The sequence below is a fragment of the Microcebus murinus genome, chromosome 10 (genome assembly GCF_040939455.1).
Source record: "Microcebus murinus isolate Inina chromosome 10, M.murinus_Inina_mat1.0, whole genome shotgun sequence".
Lineage (NCBI taxonomy): Eukaryota > Metazoa > Chordata > Mammalia > Primates > Cheirogaleidae > Microcebus > Microcebus murinus.
This window is the reverse complement of record NC_134113.1, coordinates 51,630,961-51,643,165: the sequence shown is the minus strand read 5'-3', so window position 1 is coordinate 51,643,165 and position 12,205 is coordinate 51,630,961. Positions and strand designations below refer to the sequence as shown.

Genomic DNA, 12,205 nt, shown 5'->3' with positions numbered 1-12,205 from the left:
GAGCCCTAAGCGGGACAATGGCGTGGGCAGGGGCCCGGAAGGACAGCCGGGTAGAGGAGGGTGGGAAGGGCAGTCAGGATCTCCCAGCAATTGTCCAGAAGAGAAATGGTAAGGCTACAGAATCCGTGACCTTCAAAAAGTCAGTAAAGACATTTCTTTTGCAAAACAAAAGATGTGACGACCCGCTGGGACGAGTTGACTTTGAATGGCGCACACGTCGCAGACCCCAGCGAAAAACACCTGTCATCAACCGCAAAGTGGGGGTCTTTTTAAAAGTTAATCATTATCAGGTTTAATTTTTTGATGTGGGATTAAGACAGGGGAAGAGCCCCGAGGCTCGATGAGTCACGTGGGAAACCTCTCGCCTTGGCATTTAAAAAATGCCCACCAGAAGGCAAAGGAAGAGGTGGGCTTACAAGTTGCTGACACTTCAACCTTCCGGCAGGAAGTGTGTCAGGTGGGCAACTCCGCCAGGTGAACACCCAGTCCACCACCAAGCAACATACGGATGCTCTTTTCAATATCAGATTACCACAAAAATCGGAGAGCACACGCCACGCATACCCTGTCAAGTCCAGTTCCCCAGAAGTCTCTTTTATTGTCCTCCACGACCAAGCCAGTAAAGGCCACCAAAACAGCGAGGACACCAACCTCCACACGCGGCGCATGCGCACAATCCGCAGCTTGAGCGGAGGGCGGGGCGGGAAAGATGTTTCCCAGAAGGCCCCTGCACTCGCAGCTGCCCTTCCTCCCGCTCAGAGGCCGCGCGACGTGACTCCGCCCACCACGTTTCTCGGGCTCAAGCGGTGGTTTGCCAGCGCCCCCCTGCGGTCCGGTTGAGCGCTGCGGCCGTGCACGCAGGGCCCGAGCGAGCGAGCAAGCAGTGTGGCAGGTCCGGGCGCTGCCATCGTCACCGTAGCGCGCCGACAAGTGGCGGCGCGGCTGAGCGGAGCAGAGAGAGGAAGGGGGGAGGAGGGAGACGCACGGGGAGGGGAGGGAGGAAGCTAGACAACGGGGGAAGGGGGAGCAGCGGTGGCGCAAGCCGCGCGGAGCAGCGCAACCCGGGTCCGCTCCCTTTACCGCCGCCTCCCGGCCCGGTCAGCGGCGCCGGTGCCCCAGCGTCCCCGGAACACCTCAAAGCGGACGGAGGAGTCCATGTTGGGGAACTTGGCGGCAGAGTGACGGGGACCTAGGGATCTGCGGTGGGGCCGCCGCCGCCGCTGGACCAAGCGCCTCGACCTCGGCCTGAGGTAAACACGGGCCGCCCCCGGGGGTGGGAGCGTTGGGCCGGCTTGGGCAGCCGTGGGGCGAGGTGGGGCTTAGAGGCCCGCGCCGAGCGGAGGAGTGGGCCTGCGGCGACCAGAGGGCGGATAAAGTTTCGGAATCTCCCACGGCCCAGGCGGCGTCCTGCGCTTGGAGGAAAGTTGGAGCTGCCACTCGAGGTGGGGGAGGCTGCAGCCGGGAGGGCCCCTTGTTTCTCGCTCCCCTCAGAGGGAGGCCCTGCTCTGGCCGCCGCCGCCTCACGGTCGGCTCTCCGTCCCATTTCCTCCTTGTGGCCTACGCGCCTCCCGCCGCCTTAGCTGGCGAAGCCTGTCCCCGCCCGGGAGCGAGGTCCCACGGCGGGGAGAAGGGGCTCCACGCTAGAACCGTCACAGGCCCGCCGTCCACCTCCCCCCCCACAGTGGAAACGTGTCCGGCTGGGCTTCCGGGAGCTCTTGACCCCCGTGTCTGCGTTACTTGGGAGACTTTGCTTTTGTCGCTAGCATCCAAGCCCGCTTGTGAAACCAAACTTTATTACTGCGCTGTGACCTCTCGAGTGCGCGGATAGGGAAGAGCTGGCGCTTCTAAGCATCAGCTTTTTACTCCATGCTCTTAACTTCAAACTACTCTCCCACCCCTATTTTTTAAAACTCGCTGCCTGGGCTAACAGCTAAAGGTCCAGGAGATTTAAACTTAGGCTAATCAGTAGCCCCTTCTCAGACCAGAATTTTGGACCATTGAAGAGATTTCTTACAGATGGCTGGCGGTCTTGCCACCTACACGTATTTTGAAAAATTGTTTTAAAAGTAGGCACCTGATTTAGAGTACTTGATTAAAACATTAGCAGATTCAAATGTCGAATCTTGAAATCCCTCTCAATATGTTTCTGTACTGTATTACATAGTATCTATGAGCTGAGTGTTTTTCAGTCATTTTGGATGACATTTTAACTAACATACTCATACTACCAGTGAACTAAGATATTTAAGCAAACCTGATGAAAAAGTTTTTAATGCTTTGGCTAGTGGTGTTGGTCAGTAGTAACATGCTGATCTTACATTTTCTCTAATTTGGGAATTTCCCTCGAATTTTGGGGAAAGCATATTAATAAATGCATTATTTTCTTGTTTTAAAAGAAAAAGTCATGCAGATGAGTATCTCAGCAGCAGAATATTGAAGACAATAAGTTCTTTTTTTTTTTTTTTTTTAATTTTTGCGACAGAGTCTCACTCACTCTGTTGCCCGGACTAGAGTGCCATGGCGTCAGCCCAGCAACCTCAAATTCCTGGGCTCAAGCGATCCTTCTGCCTCAGCCTCCCAAGTAGCTGGGACTACAGGCATGCACTACCGTGCCCAGCTAATTTTTTCTATATATATTTTTAGTTGTCCAGCTATTTTCTTTCTATTTTTAGTAGAGACAGGGTCTTGCTCTTGCTCAAGGTGGTCTCAAACTCCTGAGCTCAAATGATCCTCCGTCCTGGGCTCCCAGAGTGCTAGGGTTACAAGGTATGAGCTACCGCACCTAGCCTGAAGGCAGTAAGTTCTTAAATAGCTTGGTTTTGTATTTTATTGGTAATTGTATTAAAATTCTGGTATGTAATCAAAACTCTTTCCAGGTAGTTGCTTTCTCTTTCCTGTTTCTTTGGTAGTTGGCTTAATCATCTCACTGCTTTGCTATTGGTTAAAAGCTGCTGGAGAAAGTTTGTGGGCCTTTTGATTTTGTTGTTTTTACTGATTGGGCAGGTAAAATGAATTTTTGAAACTGTCTTTGGATTTCTTTTGTTTATACCATTCTATCAAAGATAATCCGAATTTATTTATATTGTATTTATGCAGTAATAATCATTCCATTTCACATTCAGATAGTGACTTTTGCCTGAGAATATGAGTACATTTTAGGGTTTCAATAGGGTAAAATTGGGGTGTTTGCTTACTGCAAGTATACTTACGCTGTAAAGACATTCTTCACTATGTTCAGGGAGAAGAAAACAATAGAAGAAAATGTAAAACTATTCCTAAATATGCTTCCTGAAAGCATGTGTGGTGGAGAAAATGTTAAGGAGAATTTTTTGTTGTTAATATGTACATGTGGTACATATTAATGGGGCCACTGGGTTAATATAGAAACTTTTCAGGGGTTATTTAGCTTACCCATCATCTTTGGGGACTAACTAGGGGTTAGGCAATTTTCTTGAAAACCTGTGCTGTTAATCAGCAGAGATAGGATGAATCAGTGCAGTTACATGATGCTGTTGATTCATCATCAATAGCATCTTTTAGTAATAAGAAAGTACAGTATTATACTACCCACCAACTTAATACTGAACTTTTTAGGTACATCAGAGAGATAGTGTAAAACCTTAATTAAAGAGGGTGGCAAGCATAAAAGTAATAAAAAGAGAGTCAGCTATAGAATAATTTTCATTTTAACTTTACTTTAGCAAGCTCTCCCATCATCTGCTCTTGTCTTTTAATGATGTCAATGGGATCTTGACTTACCTTGCCCAGTGAAGTAAAGAAATGTAAAACACAAATAATTATATCCTCTGTCTCCAAGAATAAATTAATAGCCTTGCACCTTGCTTATATCTAAGCAGTAATAACTGTTAGTAGCACGGAGTAGAGCCCAGATTTAAAATATCCAGTATCATTCTGTTGCTATTTCCCAAACTCATCTTTGCATTATATTTTTTTTAAGTTGTGGCTTTATAAATTCCTAGTAGTTAGGCACATAAAAATTCAATATAAAATGTAAAAACATCATCATCATCTCTTGCTTACAAAGTAATTTCCTAAAAAGTCACTATGACCTTTCCCTGATCTACATACAGTCTTTAACACTCAATAGCCAGAGTGATCCTGATAAAATGTCAGATCATGTCACTTCTCTTCCCAAATGGCTTCACTTGCCAGTCATAGTAAAATCTGCCCTTACTATGATGTAAAAGGGTTCTGAGTGATAGGAATCTCATCTCTGACTTCATCTCCTTACACTTTGTCCAGCCTCATGACTATTCTGTATAAAATAGCAGCCCCTCCTCCTACATTTCCTATCTCTTTTTACCCAGCATTTTTCTCCATAGCATTTATCACTTTTCGACATACTGTATACTTTACTATCTTAAATTTATTATATTTTTCCTTTAATGCAACTTCTGTGCGATCAGAGCTTGTCAGTTTTGGTCACTGTTCTGTTCTTTAAACACCTGAACAATTCCTGACATGTAGTAGGTACTTAATAAATATTTAATGGATTAACATGCTTTTGGCTATAAATGTTAAAAATAGTAATTGTTGTTTGAAACTTTAGTTATCCTTCCAGTGGATCTGGAAGGATAACTTAGGAGGCTTTGCAGTAGTCTGGAAGAGATGAGGATAACTTGATTTAGGATGAGAATTGTGGAGATGGGCTAAATGCATGGGATTTGAGATCAGCAGACATTAGTTGATAGATTGAAGGTGAGGGAGAAGGAAATTTCAAAGATGACTCTGGCTTACCACAGCTAGGTTGATGGTGGTGCCATATAAGGACCAAAGTTCTTTTTGATTTTGTCACATGGGACTTGAAGTATTAATACCTTTGGAGCTTTCAGGTAGCAATTTCTGTAGGTAATTAGATATATGGATCTGAAATTCAGAGGAGGGGTATGAACTGGGAATAGAAAATTGGAGTCACCTATATTGGTTATTGAAACTGTAGGTATGGGTGAAATTGCCTAGGGCAGGGAATATAAATTGGGGGTGGGGCGGGGGAGAGAGCCTTCAGTGGAACCACAATGACCTCTAATATTAAAAAAAAAAAGGTTTGCTGCAAGAATGTAAGCTCTCAAAGAATATAAGAAGAAGTAGGTGAGTGGGGTTACAGAAACCAAAGGAAGAAGAGTGCTCCCAGGGGATAGTATTAGGGTTAACTGTTGATGAAAATTTAATAAGGTAAGAAGTAAAAAAAATTTTGTTGGCTATAACCACATGGAGCTCATTGGTCTTCTGAGCAAGCAGAATAGTAAGCTGCTTATTTTCAAACTGATACTCCTGTAATTGCTTAACTAGATCTAAAAGTACTGAGATCAAAGTGTAAGAAATTATCCACTGACGTTAACAGAAGGAGCTAATGTTTATCAATTATTTACTATGTGTCAGCCACTCTGTTGTAGACATTTTACATACATTTCATTTGATCTTTTCAGTAACCTTGCAGTGTTGGATGTATTAATCCGTTTTATAGAAATGAGTCTGGGGCTCTAGAGAAGTTAAGTGACTTGTTAAGTGTCAGCACTTGGTAAGTATTATAGATGAGTTGTAGATAAGTTCATCTGACTTTTTGGTCTTTAGTTGTTATATCACTTGGCCTCAACCTCTAGATCAGTGCTGTTCAGTAGATATTTCTGTGATGATGGAAATATTCTGTATCTGCACTTACACAGTAGTTAATATTGACATGTGGCCATTGAGCACTTAAAATTGTGGCCAGTGCAACTGAGAAGCTGAAGAGTGTTTACTGTATTGGCCATGCAGATATCAATCAAAGGTGACTGAACATCTCTGAAATAGTGAAGCAGAATCTTAGAAGAGGTGAAAATACATGTTGTTTTTCATTTGAAAGAACTACTGCATTGCTTATCTGCTAGTTTAGGTGCTGTAAATGAATTTTGTAGATAACTTTTTAAAAAAAACAATCTCAAACTTTCAGAAAAGTTCCAAGTACATAACCCTTCAAAAAATCAGGAAATCAACCTTGTTATATTACTACCTTCTAACTTCAGACCCTCTTCAAGTTTTGCCAATTTGCACAGTAATTTTCTTTGTAACAGAAGAATTCAATTCAGAATTCTGTGTTGCATTTAATTGTAATGCCTTTTTAGACTCCTTCCGACCTAGAAGGTCTTATATTGACTTTCATGACCTTGATACTTTTTAAAGTTTATAGGTTTTGTTTTAAAATGTTTCCCAATTTGGGTTTGCCTGGTATTTCTTTGTGATTAGATTCAGATTGTACATTTAGCTTCACATTCATTCCACTCATTCGTTTGCATTTCTATTCTGTTATTGAGCCCTTGTTTTAGACACTGTATTTTTTAGTTTTTAAATTTCCATTTCTTTTTATAGTTACTATTTCTGTGTTGAGAACTTCAGTCTTTTTATTTCAGAAGTGTTTATTTTTTCTCCATGGAACATAGCTATAATAGTTGTTTTAAAATCTTTGATAATTCCAGTATATGGGTAATCTTGGGGTTGGCAGTTATTGTCTTTTCCCTTGAGAATTGGCTGCATTTCCTGGTGCTTTCTTTGTATGTCCACTAATTTTGGACTATCCTGGACAGTATTATGTTGTGTAGACTCTGGGTCCTGCAGTAATCCTCTGGAGAATGTTCCTTTGTTTTAGCAAACAGCCCATTAGGTTCAAACTATAAATTTCATCTCACCTTTTGGGAATGATAGTCCAGCCTCAGTTCAGTTTTCAAAGCCTTTGCTCCACAGCTCTGGGTGTATCCTATGCTAGCTGAATGCTTGTGTAGCCCAGCTAGGACTTGCATTGGCTCACATTGAGAATAAGGGAATCCCCTTCATCAGACTCTATCCTTTCCAGAATTTTCCCCTTATCCTGGTTCCCTTGGCTGGAAAAACCCAGAAAAATGAGGCTTATCTCAGACTTAGAGACACCTATGCCACTGCCACCACCTAGCCACCCTTAGGACAAAGCTCTTAATGCAAGAGATGGAGTTATCTGCTATTACCACTGGACTTAGGTAAATGTTACTTAAATAGTTACTTAAATACCTTAAGAAAGCGGTGTTCAGGTGAGTTGTTGGATGACTTATGACCCTTATGGAAATCCTTATGTCAGTGTTAGGTAGTTTAGTGCCATGGTTAAAAGCCCTGCAGAGCCAAATTACTTGGATTTCAGTCCCAGCTCCTCTACTTGCTAGGTGTGTTTCCAATATAAAATGAGGATAATGACAGTATCACTGTAAAATGAAGTTAATCTCTCAGAATTATAGTGGTTAACATATATATCTCATATGTGTATATATATAGAGAGAGTACACACATTTAGAACCATGCCTACAAATAATATGTGCTGTAGTTGTTAAACATATAAACAATTAATTTGAAGCTGTTTGGGGGGTAATCATTTGAAGAATGCTGCTGGATCCTGGTAATATAGTGATGAATAGGGCAGAAAACAGCTTAATATGGGGGTGGGGAACCTGTGGCCTTCTAGGTCCTTAAGTGTAGCCTTTTGAGTGAATCCAGATTTTACAGAACAAATCCTTATATTTTTATTAATATGTTTTTGTCTTTTATATTTTATTTTTAAAATGAGCATATTTAAACTACGAAAGAATAAAGTAAGTTTCAATGAAATAATCCTTCAAGATTGACTGGCACAATTAAAACATTAGTAAGCCATAAGGGCTAAATTGACAGCTGCTGCACTCATGATTTAGTTCTGACTTCCTCTGCCTGGCTGGCACCACTACCACACGAGGCTGGTTGGCGAGAGTTTATGGGAGTTGAGTATGCCAGTCTGTTATCAGCTTTTGACAGCGGTGCACTGTGTTTCTTTTTGAGGCGGAATTTGTGAATAGTTGTACAGCTCGAGAGTATTTTTTAATTCTGTTGGCTTAACAGTCCATCGTGTCAAAGAAGACCAAGAGAACACTGAAGGAAGAAGATGGATTTTTTAGTGAGGATTGGGAATTGCAGTGTTATCTTTTTTGTGCTAAAGATAAGATGATTTGCTTGCTTTGTGGTACTTTGTGGTACAATATCAACATTAAAGAAATTCAGTGCTCACCAGCATTATAATTCTCATAAGGACCACAAATATTTTAAATTAGAGGGAGAGGTGCGAAAGGTCGTATTGCAAAAATTAAGAGATCAAAAGCAAAAGCAGTTCTTTAAGCAGCAATAAGACCTGGAGATAATGCCACTGAAACAAATCATAAAATAGCTTATATACTCAGGAAAAAAAGGAAGCCATTCAGTGATGCAGAAATTGTGAAAGATTGCATTGTCGAAGCTGTAGGATACTTAGACCCCAATAACATTTCAAAGTACAAACAGCTGACTCTTTCAAGGAGAACCATGACTGATCAGCAGCCTTCAACTTAACAAAACAACTTCATACAGTACTTTAAAAGGAAACTATATATATATATGTGTGTGTGTGTATATATATGTATATATAATTCAGTAGCTTTGGATGAATCAACTGATACTACTGGCTGCTGCGCAGGTTTTATACTTCATTTGGATCATAACAGAAGATTTTCTTTTCTACAAAGAGTTACTCACTTTGGGCACTTTTGGGACCAGAACATGGGTAATAGATATCTTCAACAACTTTCAAGATAAATGTCATGAAGTTAGACTTAATTTGGTAAGTTTAGTAAGTGTATGTACAGATGGTACACCTTCTGTGACAGGAAAACATGAAGGGTTTATTGCACAGATTAAAAAAAGTATTAACAGATCCAAGTGCTCTCATTTCTTTTCATTGTTTCTTGCATCAGCAAAATCTCTGCAAAAGCTACTATTTTAAGTGACACTTTGCAACAAGTTATAAGTATTGTTAACTATATTCAAAACTATATGCAAATGCAACAGGGCATTGTCAGTTTTGTAACATGCTAAAGTTGAAGGACGAGGTATTCAATGTGGATTTGCCTTATTCTAAAGTGTGTTGGCTATCGCAGGGACAGGGGTTAGCCAAATTTTCTCTCTGCGAGAACAGATAGTTAAATTTTATGAAGAACGAAATCAGTAATATGAATTACTGAAACAAGATTTCTGTGGGAATGCAGCATTTCTGTGCAATATCATGTCAAATCAAAATGACTTGAATATTTCTTTACAAGGTAAAACTGTCTATATATGATATATGGCCCAAAATGCAAGCTTTTTGGAAAAAACTACCTTTTATTAAAACACTTCTTCAAAAAGAGATTTTGAATGAAGGTTTTTCCCAAGTTAGCAAAGGTCATTGATGAGCAGGATGATATTTGTGAATCATTTGAAGAATATGCAGCTGTTATAGACCTATTAATTGGAGAATGTAATGAAAGTTTGAGAATTATGACATCACATTCAAATTAGCATTTCAGTCTCACCTAGTTGATATCACCAAGACACCTAAAGAACTACAAGTGGAATTGATTGAGCTCTCAGTAGATGACATTTTAAATCATTGTTTGATACTAAGAAAGATCTAATTGAAATATGGAAAAATGCAGAATACTCATGCCTTCGGTAAGGCAACATGCCCGAAAAATGCTTTCTTGTTTTCCAACCACATGTTGCTGTAAATCTACATTCTCCTACCTAACCCAAATCAAGATGCCCTTAAGGTCACAAATGACTCATATCTATCTGAAGAATCAACTGAAACTGGGGACCTCCATGCTGCAACCAAATATTCAAATGCTTTCTAACAAAAAGCAGACATAGCAAAGTCATTAAAAGCTTAGTTAACTGTAAAATGAACAGATAGTTTTCATTTTTTTGGAATTATTAAGTACATAGATTTTTCAAAATAATGTGCATTTGTAAGTGTCTCTAATTGAAGTTTCTTGAATGCAGCCTTGTTTGGTTACAGCTAAATTAACACAGCCTTCCAACATGAAAAGGTTCCCAACCCCTGGCTTAATAGTTTTGTAGTCATTTGAATCAGGAGTGTTGCCACTTCTTGTTTGAATGCTTTAATTCAAACAGTGACTTGATTTTAATTTTAATTTTCAGTGACTTGAAGTAATATTGTGTTATTTCCTGGCAAATTGCTAATGGATTCCAATTCTATTTACTACTGGTTTTATGATTTGAACAAGTTACTTAATATCATTGTATGTAGAAAAGAGATACCTCCTTCACAAGGTACTATAAGATTTAAGTGAGGTAATATATGACTTGTTAGAAAGTAGAAGCTTAAAATAGTTATGAAAAGCTTACCCCAAAGTTCAGATTATGGGCACTTGTAGCTTTTGTATAATATGATTACATTTAGGAAAAAAATCCCAATGTCTAATGCTAATGTTGAAGAGTGCTTTTTTTCCCTAAGTTTACATAGTATGTAATGTGTATCTGGATTAGAATGGTAGTATTTCATAGGAGTAGGATTACAAAATGCTTCTTTAAATTATGTGTAAAATATTCAGTTGTAGACACATTGATATATATATTTATGTAACAATAAAATCATATTTGTCCCTAAGAACTACCTAGGAGGATGAGTTTGTGTTTAAGAAATTCAGATAATATGCATAGCTAAAGAGTAGATGTCCTACTTACTATATAAAACAATTACTTTTTTTTTTTCAATCTTAGTTTTGTATCAGCAATTTGTACTAATTTGTAAGGGCTTAATGTGAAGAAAGTGATCATTTCTCAAGGGATCAAAGAGTAACATATAGCATTTGTGCAAAAGAAACTAATTTCTGGAGTTGAAACTATAATGTGAGGCTTAAACTATCTTGTTAAATCGGAGTAAAATTTCCGAAACAATGTTTTGAACATTGTCCCTTTTTTCCTATTGTTGTAGATGAAATCCATTCTCACTCTTCTGTAACAAGCATTTGTATGTGATCATTTATATTATTATTTTATTATTTATTTTTTGAACAAGATCTTTCTCTGTTACTCAGGCTCAAGTGCAGTGGTGGTGTGATCACAGCTTACTACAGCCTCGAACTTCTGGGCTCAAGCAATCTTCCTACCTCAGCTTCTAAAGTAGCTGGGCCTCCAGGCGTGCCCTGCCTCACCCGGCTAATTTTTAAAATTTTTTTGAGACAGTGTTACTGTGTTCCCCGGGCTAAAGTGCCATGATGTCAGCCTAGCTCACAGCAACCTCAGACTTCTGGGCTCAAGCAATCCTTCTGCTTCAGCCTCCCAAGTAGCTGGGACTACATGCATGTGGCACCATGCCCAGCTAATAATTTTTAAATTTTTTTGTAGAAACTGGGTCTTATTATGTTGCTCAGCCTGGTCATGAACTCCTGGCCTCAAGGGATCTTCTCACCTGGGCCTCCCAAGATTCTGGGATTATAGACGTGAGCCACCACACCTGGCCTATATGTGGTTATTTTTTTCAATAATTCTCTTCCTTTAATTCTCTAGGATTTTGCCATGAATTGAATGTTTTTGTCCCTTCCAAAATTCATGTTGAAACTTAATCCCCAATGCAGTATTAAGAAGTGGTGCCCTTAGGAGGTGACGAAGCCGTGAGGAGTCTGCCCTCATCATTGAAATTAGTTCTTTATGTAAGGCCTGGAGGGAACTAGCTGGGCCCTTTTTGCCCTACATCCCTTCTGCCATGTGAAGATGCAACAAGGTGCCAGCAGGGACTAGACCCTCACTAGACACTGAACCTGCTGGTGCCTTGATTTTGGACTTCCCAGGCTCAAGAACTGTGAGGAATTTCTATTACTTGTAAATTACCTAGTCAAAGGTATTTTTTTTGTTTTTTTAGCAGCACAACTGAACTAAGATTTGTTTATTTGCAAGTGTTTTCTGGGCCCTACATAACTTTCTCATCTCCCTTTTTTGGGAGGTGGATAGATCGACAGGGATTGCCTTTTTGACACAGAAGTCTTTCTAAGGAACAGCAAGGGTTAAAGCGAAAATAGAGTTTTCCTGTTTTGGCCAAAAGAAAAGGATAAAGTTTCACCAATTCTTCCTCCACTTCTATAGTCTTTCTTAGATATTCTGCTCTCTAGATGTGAGCGTTCGGTACTATTGATCCTAAGTGGTCCTGTAGTCTTGGGAGTTAGGTTGTGAAATGAGTCTATGTCTTGCTGCTCTTTTACTTTTGTCTCTAATAGGCATAAGGCTTTTTTTTTCTTTTTTTAATATTTTTTCTTTTTTCTTTAAATTTAATTTCTTTTTTATTTCTTTTTATTTTTTTTTTCCTATTCTTTCTTTTTTATTTTTTTTTTTAAACCCAATTTGA

General features: G+C 39.9%; 1 protein-coding gene and 1 long non-coding RNA gene across 3 annotated transcripts in view; one reads left to right on the top strand and one right to left on the bottom strand.

Annotated features, from left to right (window-relative positions):
- LOC105862893 (uncharacterized) overlaps positions 1-660 on the bottom strand; it is a 56,052-nt gene extending 55,392 nt beyond the window's left edge. The window contains exon 1 of the long non-coding RNA XR_012921431.1: positions 565-660. This is a non-coding gene — a long non-coding RNA (uncharacterized LOC105862893). The remainder of the gene's footprint in view (positions 1-564) is intronic.
- A 316-nt stretch (positions 661-976) lies between these two features.
- Positions 977-12,205, top strand: part of SCAF11 (SR-related CTD associated factor 11) — a 78,353-nt gene continuing 67,124 nt past the window's right edge. For both annotated transcript variants that reach the window (XM_076007200.1, XM_012749202.2), the window contains exon 1: positions 977-1,250. The gene's annotated coding sequence lies outside the window, so the exon portion shown is untranslated. The remainder of the gene's footprint in view (positions 1,251-12,205) is intronic.